The 13,375-nt window shown below is 38.4% G+C and overlaps 1 long non-coding RNA gene across 5 annotated transcripts; it reads left to right on the plus strand.

Annotated features, from left to right (window-relative positions):
- Positions 1 to 6,182: 6,182 nt before the first annotated feature.
- On the plus strand, positions 6,183 to 11,562 carry LOC26532336 (uncharacterized). 5 transcript variants are annotated; one of them, XR_004469637.1, is made up of 4 exons: positions 6,183 to 7,107; positions 7,164 to 7,529; positions 9,433 to 9,559; positions 9,866 to 11,562. It is a non-coding gene; the product is annotated as an uncharacterized lncRNA (long non-coding RNA). The 5 variants fall into 5 exon arrangements; XR_004469634.1 differs by having other exon boundaries at positions 9,433 to 11,562; XR_004469635.1 differs by having other exon boundaries at positions 7,464 to 7,529; positions 9,433 to 11,562.
- Positions 11,563 to 13,375: the final 1,813 nt, after the last annotated feature.

The raw sequence follows: 13,375 nt of genomic DNA on the forward strand, positions 1-13,375 counted from the left end.
AATCTGATAGATATGGTCGTTATCTATGATTCTGCGTTTTTAGTTTTCTCAAATCTGCAATATTGTGGATGCAACAGATTTTCGTCCTTTGTGGGGGCGGAAGGGGGTGGGGCGAAATTTTGAGATATACGTTTTATAGTGAGATCTAACAGGAGTGCGGATACTAAATTTGGTTACTCTAGCTTTAATAGTCTCTGAGATTTGTGAATATCCCCAGATTTGCATCCTTTGCGGGGGCGGAAGGGGGTGTGGCGAAATTTTGAAACAAACTCGTCTCGGTCCGATATATTAGGAGTGTGGATACCAAATTTGGTTTCTCTAGCTTTTATAGTCTCTGAGATCTAGGCGCTAATGTTTTACTCTAAGCAAAGCCGCCTATGCTACGTGTGTGTTAGAGTGAGACAGGGCGAGAAAAAATGAAATTGTTTTCTTGATGCTGGCTATAATAATAATACGATCCAGTTCAGATTCTGCAGTCTATAAGATATGGTCATTCTCTACGATTCTGCGTTTTTGGTTTTCTCGTATCGTCGAAATTGTGGATGCCACAGATTTTCGCCCTTTGTGGGGGCGGAAGTGGGCGGGGAAAAGCTTTGAAATAGTTTTGGAGCAGTGACATATCACAGAAGTCTGGATCCAAAACATCGTTGCTCTAGCTCTTATAGTCTTTGAGCATTAGGCGCTGAAGGGGACGGACAGACGGACAGACGGACGGACGGACAGACGGACAGACAGACATGGCTCAATCGACTCGGCTATTGATGCTGATCAAGAATATATATACCTTATGGACGTTACACACATCCACTTTTACCACAAATCTAATATACCCCAATACTCATTTTGAGTATCGGGTATAACAAAAATTAAAAATATGACAAAAATTAACTTTTTATACCCGATACTCAAAATGAGTATTGGGGTATATTAGATTTGTGGTGAAAATGGATGTGTGTAACATCCTGAAGGAATCGTTTCCGACACCATAAAGTATATATATTCTTGATCAGCATCAATAGCCGAGTCGATTGAGCCATGTCTGTCTGTCCGTCTGTCCGTCCCCTTCAGCGCCTAATGCTCAAAGACTATAAGAGCTAGAGCAACGATGTTTTGGATCCAGACTTCTGTGATATGTCACTGCTCCAAAAATATTTCAAAACTTTGCCCCGCCCACTTCCGCCCCCACAAAGGGCGAAAATCTGTGGCATCCACAATTTTAAAGATACAAGAAAACCAAAAACGCAGAATCGTAGAGAATGACCATATCTTTTAGACTGCAGAATCTGAATTGGATCGTATTACTATTATAGCCAGCATCAAGAAAACAATTTCATTTTTTCTCGCCCTGTCTCTCTCTAACACACACGTAGCATAGGCGGCTTTGCTTAGACTAAAACATTAGCGCCTAGATCTCAGAGACTATAAAAGCTAGAGCAACCAAATTTGGTATCCACACTCCTAATATATCAGACCGAGACGAGTTTGTTTCAAAATTTCGCCACACCCCCTTCCGCCCCCGCAAAGGATGCAAATCTGGGGATATTCACAAATCTCAGAGACTATTAAGGCTAGAGTAACCAAATTTGGTATCCGCACTTCTGTTAGATCTCACTATAAAACGTATATCTCAAAATTTCGCCACACCCCCTTCCGCCCCCACAAAGGACGAAAATCTGTTGCATCCACAATATTGCAGATTCGAGAAAACTAAAAACGCAGAATCATAGATAGCGACCATATCTATCAGATTGCTGAATCTGGATCAGATCAGATAATTTTTATAGCGAAAGGAAACAAATCAATTTGCAGTGGCTACGCAGCGCCCGACGTCACGCTCAGACTGATTTTCTGTCTCTCTCGCACGCACTCTTTGTCGTGTCGTTTAATATTAGCGGCCTCTGCCGGAGGAGAGCCATACTGACTTAGTATCGGGTATAACTCTAGAGTTGCGGTGTCCGCAGCAACTCACAACGTTCCCCCTCGTTTTGATCTACAATTATTCATTAGAGCGTGGGCAGGTCTCAAAGTATAGAGTTGAGAAGAACTGTGATTAATGCGACTAGCTCTTTGTATTATAAACCATTTTCTATCTTATAAATATTTTGCATTTAAATCCAGGGTTTTGCAGTACGTGCAATATATAAACGCCATTTCATATTTTCAAAAATACCTTGGAAGATGCTTTTTGTTTTGAATCTCCAAAACTGTAGGTAGTAGTAGTATTATTCCTATTGGGGCGAAATTGTGAGATATACGTTTTATAGTGAGATCTAACAGGAGTGCGGATACCAAATTTGGTTACTCCAGTGTTAATAGTCTCTGAGATTTGTGGATACCCCCAGATTTACGTCGTTTGCGTGGGCGGAAGGGTGTGTGGTGAAATTTTGAAACAAACTCGTCAAGGTCCGATGTCTCAGGAGTGTGGATCAAAAATTTGGTTGCTTTGGTAAGCAAAGCCGGTTATGCTACGTGTGTGTTAAGAGAGACAGGGCGAGAACAAATTAAATTGTTTTCTTGATGCTGGCTATAATAATGATACGATCCAATTCAGATTCTGCAGTCTAAAAGATATGGTCGTTCTCTACGATTCTGCGTTTTTGGTTTTATCGTATCTTTAAAAATGTGGATGCCACAGATTTTCGTCTTTTATGGGGACGGAAGTGGGCGGGGCGAAGTTTTGAGTCGTAAAGTCAGTCATTAGCTGAACAGCTGATTTTTCAGCTGGAGATTGGAGATTCTGTAGTTTGGAAATTCCGGAAATGCGACCGTTCCGAAATATACCTTAGGAAATAATATAATGTCAATGTGAATTTGAATAAATAAAAATATTTTCATCTCTATGAATTTTTGGGGGTCCTGAAGAGGACCGATTTGTTAATGCACTGGTAACTGTTATTTTCTATGTATTGTATATGTATATGTTCTATTAAAAATAGTGAAATAGAGACCGGGGTTCGATTCCCCGTCGGTATGTAAAGAATTGTATGTATTTTTATTTTTGGTTTCATAATTATTTATTAATAAATTTTGTTTTCATATAATTTAATAAAATATCTTCATATGTATATGATTTACTATTCTATTACTATTATTATTAAATATTAAATATACTACTTTTAATAAATATATTAAATAACTATACTACTGACGTTGTGCCATAGCCGTGGGAAAACGGTCAATATACCACAATATACGGTCTCATTTCCAAAATATACCGTGAAAATACTGACGGTATTTTCGGTATTTTTGTATTTTAAAAATTACAATATCGATATTATTTTGCTAATATGTCTTGACATGGTAACTACACGTTAACTACACATTTGCTACATGTAATTTGAATGTAATTAACAAAAACGGCACCTGAAGGGCTAATGTGTGCGCTTGAAAAATTGTTGGCCGTTTTTTTACATAAGCGACAGTGTGTAATACCTCCGTTGTCTTATCTACTTTTTCACATGCCATTATACTTACATACACACGTACCATACATGCAAGCAATTTGCAGGGCAAACCAAGTCATGTAGGTGGCGTTGTTTTTCTCCCTTTCAGCGCTGTTCAGGCGCACAGTTTACGGAATTGCGGTCTTCCGTTAGACTTTTGTGTAACCCTGGCACATTACATAGTTAGTTAGGAGACAATTGCTCTCAAACAGTGCTCGATTCGCGCTATGCCGCCACCTGGAAAAAACAGATGTTGAACACATGTTCAACGTTGCCAGCCTGGCTGGAACGAACGGATGTATGAAGTTCATGATCGTCGTTTCCCTTTCCGTTATTGTGCGTTATAAATAATATAAATTAAAATAGCGACAGCCCGGTAAAGAACGTAGTCAAGCTGTAGAACAGAACGTCTGGATGTGGCCAACAAAAAGAGCCGCGATGTCCTCACAGAAAACGGCAAGATTGGTGACACGTTGCGGTGTATTGTATTGTGTTTAATTTTTACGAATTTAAATTGTTATTTGATCTTGATAATCCGCTTGGTAATCTAATTGTCAGTATTAAAAAACAGAGACAGATGAAAAAAATGTTATATATGTACATACATATGTATATCTAATATAAACGAAGGGGGAACGTTGTGAGTTGCTGCGGACACCGCAACTCTACAGCTATACCCGATACTAAGTCAGTATGGCTCTCCTCCGGCAGTCGCCGCGAATATTAAACGACACGACAAAGAATGCGTGCGAGAGAGACAGAAAATCAGTCAGAGCGTGACGTCGGGCGCTGCGTAGCCACTGCAAATTGATTTGTTCCTTTTGGCTATAAAAATTGTCTGATCTGATCCAGATTCATCAATCTGATAGATATGGTCGTTATCTATGATTCTGCGTTTTTAGTTTTCTTTAACCTGCAATATTGTGGATGCAACAGATTTTGCAAATTTGGTTACTCTAGCGTTAATAGTCTCTGAGATTTGTGGATGCCCCAGATTTTCGTCCTTTGCGGGGGCGGAAGGGGGTGTGGCGAAATTTTGACATAAAACGGTCCAGGTCCGATACTCATTTTGAGTATCGGGTATAAAAATATTAAATTGAATACAACTTTTTTTTACACATATGAAATCCCAGTAGGCGGAAACAAAAATTCGGTCCTGGGGTTTGATTATTGTTTATGAAATCATTATTCGTTTCATCTCCAAAGCGAAAACATCTATCGAAAGCACATAAAAATTTCAAGAAAATCGGTCGATCCATTTAGAAGAATTTCAATAGCAAACATAATATAGTAATATAACCCAAGAATTTAATATATTTGAGCAATGCCAATAAGACGCAGAGGGGCCAATTTTGAGTCGACAAACGATCAAGTCTAGACCCATGCGAGATATAAGAGTACGAATTTCAAGTGAACAAATCCAAGAAAACATAGTCGACAGACGTAGAGGAATTGACCAACAACGCCAACCATTTCATCGAGCCTTTAAATAAAATTTATTTCTTCGACTAGCAAAACAACGTTTGCCGGGTATTATATGAAAATCTCCCAAACGTATATAATATTTAATGCGCTATAAAATGGCCGCACTCTAATGCCAATCGAATTTAGTAGCCAAAGCTCCTTGGAAATCCACTTGTGACGGTGCGAAATCACATGAGTGTGGATATTAAATTTTGTTTATGTATGTAGCTCTTATAGCATCTAAGGATCTACATCTTTAAATGTAAATACTCTAAATGTAGAGTTACGGTATCCGCAGCAACTCACAACGTTCCCCCTCGTTTAGTATCGGATATAAGGGAAGGTCAGGCCTGCGCTGCTTTTGATGGAAAGCAGTGAACTTAATTTCCAATTCCTATTTGAAAATATAAATTTTAAATTTATTCAGCCAACAATAAATACATATGTTACCGATACAGTAGTAATCATGTGGACATGTGGAATCATGTGTAAAATGTTGACAGTACAAAACAAGTGACTATTTTTGTTTTTGTTAAGTTTTGGTATTTTTATCAGGAAAAAACCTTATTAAAGTAACTAATGAATATAATAAGCAAAAGAAAAAATACAAATTTGAGCCGAAATGTACTTGTTTTCAAAAATCAGTCAAAAAATTCATTCTATATTTTTGGTCAGGTCAAAAAAAATTGTTTAATTGTATGAGTATTGAAGAGATCACGAAATAGTTTAATATTTTTTTAATCTCCTCTGTGTTTTACAACTAGTTTTATACGTGAAGACTTGGAATCTACTAAATTTTCCATTGTTTCGATTTTTTAAATTTATTTTTATAGCGTTTTCCGACCCTCCGACGATCATTCGTAATAATATCCAAAGCAAAAAAGTGTATCTTACATTCAATAAAATATAAGGGCCAAATAAAAGGGCCAAAACTAAAGGCTTCAGTAAATTTAATTTTTTACATTTTTACTTTTTTCAAAGACAGCTTTTAACAGTTGTTAGTTAACAGCAAATTAATGTATACTATATTGATTTGTAGGGTGGAAGCGACGCGTGTGAAAACTCTGCTGAACTATGCACCCAATCTAACTCAAGAGTCAATAGTTGCTTCTCTTTCGCTGTCGCGATCCTGTCATCCTCACTCTCTGTTCAAGTGCGACTTCTAACCAACAATATGACCAAAGCCAAGGCAAGTGCAGAAATTCCCATGCAAAATTGTGATAACCATGAAATGTGTATATTAATGGGGTTATTGTTTGCTATTGTTTCAGTAGCAGCAGGGGTGCAGCAGAAGAACAAGCTTTAGTAGCTTGCTGATGGTGATATACATATGTATATATGAAGGTACTTCAACTTTGAAAGAATTCTGCTACCTCTGTTATAGCAAAGGCAAGGAAATGTCAACGACAATGAGAATTAAACATATTGATCCCACCACTATGCTGAAGCGGAGGCATCGAGATTTATCTGAAAAATTCTTATCACATGTCACAATTTAGTTCCAGTCGAGGAGTCGAACAAGCATGTCGAGAGAAAAAAAAAAACAAAGCCAAGAGGGATCAGCTGTTATTTTTCCCAATGCGGTTGCTCCGACTCCAAAATTAATGACACAAAATGAAATGTGGAAAGTGATGCTGTCAACAACACTTGTTGGATTGGATTGGATTGGATTGAAGACACAAGCCACTGAGAGGTGAGCTCAAAAAAACAAAAACAAGGCAGACCCGAGCCATATAGTCGGGTGCAGTGACAAAGAGAGACAGATGCCCAGTACTTAGTGGATGCCATTGAATTTTGTATAACGATATCTATAACTGGGCGAAAGGTTTTTCTCGATTTAAAAAAATTTCGTTGTACAATTCTAACGTTTTGCGAGTATATGGCGATCTGACTGCCGCTCGCTATAAAGATGTCCGATATAGTCATACCACTTTATGAGTATTTAAACTAAGGCAAAAAGGTATATATGTACATATACTATATATGTATATATGTATGTATGTATAATACTCGTGTGTTAATAGTTGCTATAGATTTGTTCTCGTCTACTGAATTGTTATAATGAACAGGACGGGTCGAGGGAAGGCCGTCTGCACCATCAATCTGCTATCTGAGATGGAGATGCCATTCGCAGTGAAATTGAACAAGCGGCAGTACGACACGGGCACTGGCGAAATGTCTGGCGTTAATACGGCTATTGGTAAGGCTCAACTCAGGCTAGGGTTCGTTCAGAACTCACAAATTTATTTTGAGCAGCTTTGCTCGATGCTGTTGCTGAAGCTCCCCTTTTCCTTTTCCGGGCGAGTGGCTAATTGCCCAGTGAAGTGGCAGCTCCGGCTACAACAAAGCCAAACCGAGTTGTGCTCAGTTGGGCCCCTGATGATGACGACGACCATCCACCGCAGCCGCGGCTAAATTCTCATTGTAATTGTCATCATCGCATTGAGTCTTCATCTTTCACTGGGGGCGCATCGTATTGTTACTTAAATGATTTCTGTGTTGTTCATTATTGCATCCGCAGTAAAAATAATGAAACAACGCATTTGTTCATTTCAGCTCACAGAACAATTTATAAAATCCAAGTACAACAGGAGTGGGCGTGGACCTTATAATATGATAGTTGTAAGTATGCAATGCAACATAAATATATAATATAAAATTATACCACTATATAATATAGAGCTAGATTCTATATAGAAAAGATTAATATTACCTATGCAAATATTTATGTATGTATTAGGCAAACTATTACTTTACGTTACGCCAACAACTTCGGAATCGTTACATTCGACCAGACTTTAAGATAAGTCGGGGAGAATCGCAGCGGTAGAGCAGCGGCAGAATTGTACTTTGAAAGTACAAGTTGGCTAGACTTGCTATTTTTGGTGGAAACCATATTTGACTGATAGCACTATGGATTCGACTACCAACACTAATTGATCGTTGTGTCACATGCTATGCTATCCACATGCTAAAGTCTAGATTGGACTTGAAGGTGGGTCAACTGGGCGTGCTAATATAACTTTATCAAGAGAGAAACGCCTACTTTTCATATTAATGCTGAAGTGACGCAAATGTGTGTGGCTCACCAACAAACACGCACGCGTCCGCAGACGATAGCACCCCGAACGTAAGTCAAACACACAAAAAGGGTCAGGCAGTGCCGAAACGAAAACGAAATTGGTAGTGCAAGAGATGTAAAAACGTAGTGAAAAGCAGGAAGGGTGGTCGGGTCTGCTTGCACCAGGGGTAAAGTTTCGGGTTTGGATATCCCTTTGATTGTTTTTTGGGATTTTCATTATTTCATCTCAATGATTTTGAATTCATGAAAATTGCCGAAACATTTGTTATACAATAATTTAATTTGCTGCCTATGACGAGGGACAGACAAGATTTAAATTTGCGTCGGACCGGGATGTTGAAGCATATAAAAATGTAAGCACAAATTTATATGTGTATTTAAATATCATAACTGAATATGAAAAGCCTGATTCTACATCTATGGATGTATATAATAATTTTTTTTATACCGAATATTTCTAGAGTAAAAAGTGTCTCGTTTTCGACTCATTACCCCATAAGACTATATTTTCTTGATCAGGGCATATAACTGATTTATTTCCATTTATCCGCGCATCAGACGACAATTGCTGATTCGATATACTCAGACTAGCTTTTTCCATGCAAAACTAGTCCCACAGTTTTCAACTTCAACTCTTAGCGACTCTTAACTTTCCTTTACTGCAAAGCTGCACTGGAAAAAAGATTTGAGTTAAGCCTGGAGTTTTTTTTCCCTCATTACCGCTATAATAATGATCCCAATGTATCGATTTGTATTTATTATTCTTTACAATCTTAATCAGTGTGGAAATGCATAAGGGAGTTTGACACTTTAATATACTATCCGAGATATAGGCATCATGTGTATTTTGAATCACCCATTGATTTAACATAGTCGTTTATGTTAATTCTTACTGTTACACATAAGTACTCTACGTATCAGGTACATGCATTCACATGCTGATACACCTAATTGAAGATGTTGCGACATGCCTCCAGTGAGTGGCTATCTGGTTATCTTATTGTCGACTTGACCCACTCCACTATTATGTTGTACGTGAACACTTTTTTACGCATAAGATTACAAAAGACATCTTACGAGCATAGATGATAGTTATCTGGTAGTGAACTTTAATCAATTATAACGGCCACAGCCAACCGACCAAAGGATATACGATAGATGCATTTTTTCAATGATTATAAATGATGGATGGATGATGTGATGGTCTCTCATGAGTTACATCCAGATGATGTGATCTTTGCCATCAGTCAAGTCAATTGAATGCCGGAGGGACAGGTGCTCGACTCTAAATACATACATATGTATGTATGTATATTCTTGCTAAGGATCAGAAGTCAGGCGAGTTGCTCCAGGCATCTTGCCAGTCTGCCCGTCGGTCTTTGTGTACAGACGTATAGTGTACTATTCGTAACAAGCACATGCCCTTTTTCCATTATTTTCTAGGTGCATAGATTGTACTCCATTTAAGTCATCTCGAGAACCATCAGTTGCGAATTTTCGATCACAAAGGACAATTAAATGAAAATGAAAAAGATTTTCAAATGCAAAGGGTTGAGCCTTTATATTTAAGGTAAATTGGAAATTGACATTTACAGTAACAGCTCTTGTAATCCTTCATTTGACGCAAACCTAAATTCAACTGGGCTTAGCTTTGCTAACCACCACCACCTACCTACTAATCCCTTTTTACACGTTTATATCTACATGTTTTTCTAAACGTAAGTGTTTATGTACATACTTGAATGGTCGATGGTATAGGGTCAAGTCAAGCCAAGGCCGAGCAAAACGAACGCAAAGGTTTTCTCCGTCGTCCATATACATTTGTTTAAGGTACATCCTAAAAACCGCAATGATAATTTCGCCGTCGCGACGTTAGCTTTTTTCAGATTTCCCGTGGCAGTCAAAGTTAAGGTTCCTCTCCGTCAGATCTTTACCCGCCTGTCGGATTGATGCACAATTGGTGCTTGTCTGGTCCACCACTTGGTAATTGGCAGCCAGGCGACCAGACCACCGATCGATAACAATAAAATTGTTAAAAGCGCAAAATGCCGCAAAGAGTGTAATTTGTCGAGCACATGAACAGGGAGAGGAACGACCCAGGTCCAAAAACCAGGCGTATTTGAATTCATCAATGGCGTGTTTAAGCAGTTTGTCAGCGACACGTGGCAGAGCGGCTGTTGGCCTTTCGAGTTTGCTGGCAACAGCAGGCGGTGACGGTGACGTTGGCTGTGCTAAAGGAACGATTACAAACGAGGAAGAGGATAAGAACGAGGGCCGGGCCGTGTGTCGATGCTGATGATGATGTAAAACGTCAGTACTATTCAAAAACAGCCACCACCACAACCCCACCCTCACGACTCACAGCTGGATACGAGGTGCAGTAAATAGAGATTTAAACGCCCATACTGGCTGGCTGGCCACTTTGCCGCTTGGCGTTGTCAACGCAACGCCACGCCACGGAGCGACAATGGCTCAGTTGTAATACCCATTCGTTCCCACTCATTGTTATAAACTAAATTGCTAAAATTCGTATACCGTACAGCACGGCTTGTAAAAATCAAACGACGCCTTAACTTAAGGGTATGCTTCTTTGATTCGTCCTTTGGGAATCGTCATTTTTTTCCTCTCACATTAGTACATAGTTAACCCTTTAACATCAAAAACTTACTGAATCAATATTTTTCTTCAAATTATCACTTTCTTACTTGCGGTACCCTGATTGTCGGCGCGGTACAGTTCTAAATAAGATATTTTTATACAGGGTATATTATATGTTTTTAAACACTTCATCTTAGAGAATTAAAATTGGAATTAAATCAGCTATTCTGTCACAATAGCAAAACATAATTTAAAAAACACAAAATAAATTAAAGAAATATATAAAAAATAAATTTAAGAATAATTAGCAAAAAACCAAGATCTAATTTAATTTTATCAATATATTGTATATTGTGTCTATACAAATCGAAAAGAATGGTTCCATTTTTTCAGCAGCTTCCTTTTTATATTTCCATGTATTAAACAGAAAGCGCTACCGACCCCATAAAGTAAATTCTTGATTAACTAAAGCTGACCCAATACAGCCATATCTGTCTCGTTTGTCGCCTAGCTTTCAGAAACCATAAGAGGTAGAGCAACCTTTTTGTTCAGACTCCTGTGATATCACACTAAATTTCAAAATATTAATTGGGGGTGGGAAGAGAGAGACAGAGAAGGATGTATCGTAAGGTGCGGTATGAAAATAGCTAGGGTAATATCATTTATTAAGTAGACGGGATAGATGGAATGAAAAAATATACATATTAGATAAGCTACATACTTAAATCATAAGATTACATATGTATATACAAACTGAGTACCGGCTGGAAAACTTTCGCGGGCGCACTCACCGTCAAGACTGCCTAATTACTTAGTTTGAACAATTTACCACTCCGACTCGTAAAATATAAGGACTCGGCTGACTCTGACTTTCTCTTAGTAAGGGAACGAATTAAAATGTATAATCTCATTTCTTATATAACTCAAAACTTGACAAGTGTAAGTATAAACTGATACGATTTATATCTGAGAAGTAATAAATTCATTATCAAGGCAATCCTCTGTCTTCTTCTCCACTGCAGTTCAGAGGTATTTTTGGGAGGAACGCACGATACGATTCTATAAACTCGAACAATAAATTAATAAACGATGGTAGCTTTTGGTAAGCAAATATTACGAATCAGATTCTGCACGCTCCTTTGTTAATTTCCCGTGCACACGCTCACTCACACTCGCCCTCTCCTCTTACCTCATACCAATGCCACTTAATAAGCGCAATAGCAGTTAAGAACGATACGATGATATCGATGTACCCTCAGATCCAGTCCCTTGAATAACCCACAGCCGGCGCATTAACTTTCCATGCCTTGCTTTGCGCCTTGCCCTGCCTTGATTTGTCCTTCGTGATGGTACGCAGTTATTTAAAATAATATTTCCGCATCCGGCAAATAATACGAAACGCGTGCTGCTGCCAGCCAGCGCTTTGCTGAGCTGTGCTGTTCACAACCCAGCCCCTGTCCAGGTCCAGGTCGTCCCGGTCGCATCCAACAAGTACTGCCGACTTTATCACTGTAATTGGACGCTATCAATAATTTTCCCCTACAGGAAGAGTGATTTTAAGTCTATATCAATGAGATGAGATAACTTTTAGTTTTAATTATAATATAAACGTTCGTTAGAAATATCAAAAAGAAAAATTTCTATACATATTCCATTATGAAAATGCTTTCAGAAAACCGTTAACCAAAAAAATCAGTTTATTTTTTTGAAGATTAGTGATGTGGGATGTAAAAGTATATTGATTTTTGTCGAGTTTTTATTGAGTCTATCCCACTTTTCGATGATAACGAAGTATTTGGATTTATTGTCCCGTCACAACAAGTTTCTGTTTGGCTGAATAATTGTTCTTGCCAACGATATGCCGAACCCAAAAGAAATACTTCATATCTATGTACGTATTTTACAGGTATCATAATTTGAGATTGTTTTACTATTTTCTCTTTTCGCCAAGCCTGCCAGTTTTTATGCACATACAATCAAATATATTTACATAGTTATTCGATGTAGTTGTTAACATACATATGTATATGTTAATATTATCTCTTCAAATGTGTACATATGTATAACTTACATACGAGTGTGTACATATGTATTACATACAAAGATATATCGCGCCCTTTAAAAACAAAAACAACAACCACAACGGCGGGACCATGCAGTTTTATTCAAGCGCAAATCCACACACAATGCATCATTTTATTTAATTGTTTACTTCAAGGGTAGGCTCAGCGCAGCGTATAGCACAGGGCAGGCACCCCTAAGTAGGGTTGACTGTCAAAATGTTCGTGCTCTTCTATTTGTCTAACAAACTCTTGGATGGGACGGGAGTCGGCCGGCAGGCCAAGCACTCGTATTTGTTCGTCTGTTTAGTGTAGCAACTTTGACCTCCTTTGTTCGTTACAAAACCTTGTCGGCATCGGCTGCGGTTTTTTTTTTTGGTTTTGGTTTTGGTCTTGTCTCTCCGATTCTTTGTTATCTAAGCTAAATTACACTCTCGTCCTTTTGCTCTTCTCTTCAATTGTTGTCTGTCCCATGCTCGGTTTTTGTTCGACTCTTCGACTGCGAGGGAATCTGTGGCTGACGACTTTTTGTGAGCCAACTTGGGCATTCTTAACAGGCTCAGGTATTAGAAGAGATCGCAAAACATCGAGAGTTGTGTTAGTGCCGGCTGTTTTTGTTTCAGCAATGTTCCGCCCATCAACATTGTTGTCGACACACGCCTAATGAAAATATAATGGACAGTACGAGTACATTTTTCATTTTATAGCCTCAGCACGAAAAAATATAT

The sequence above is a fragment of the Drosophila pseudoobscura genome, chromosome 5, assembly GCF_009870125.1.
Source record: "Drosophila pseudoobscura strain MV-25-SWS-2005 chromosome 5, UCI_Dpse_MV25, whole genome shotgun sequence".
In the NCBI taxonomy this organism is placed as follows: domain Eukaryota; kingdom Metazoa; phylum Arthropoda; class Insecta; order Diptera; family Drosophilidae; genus Drosophila; species Drosophila pseudoobscura.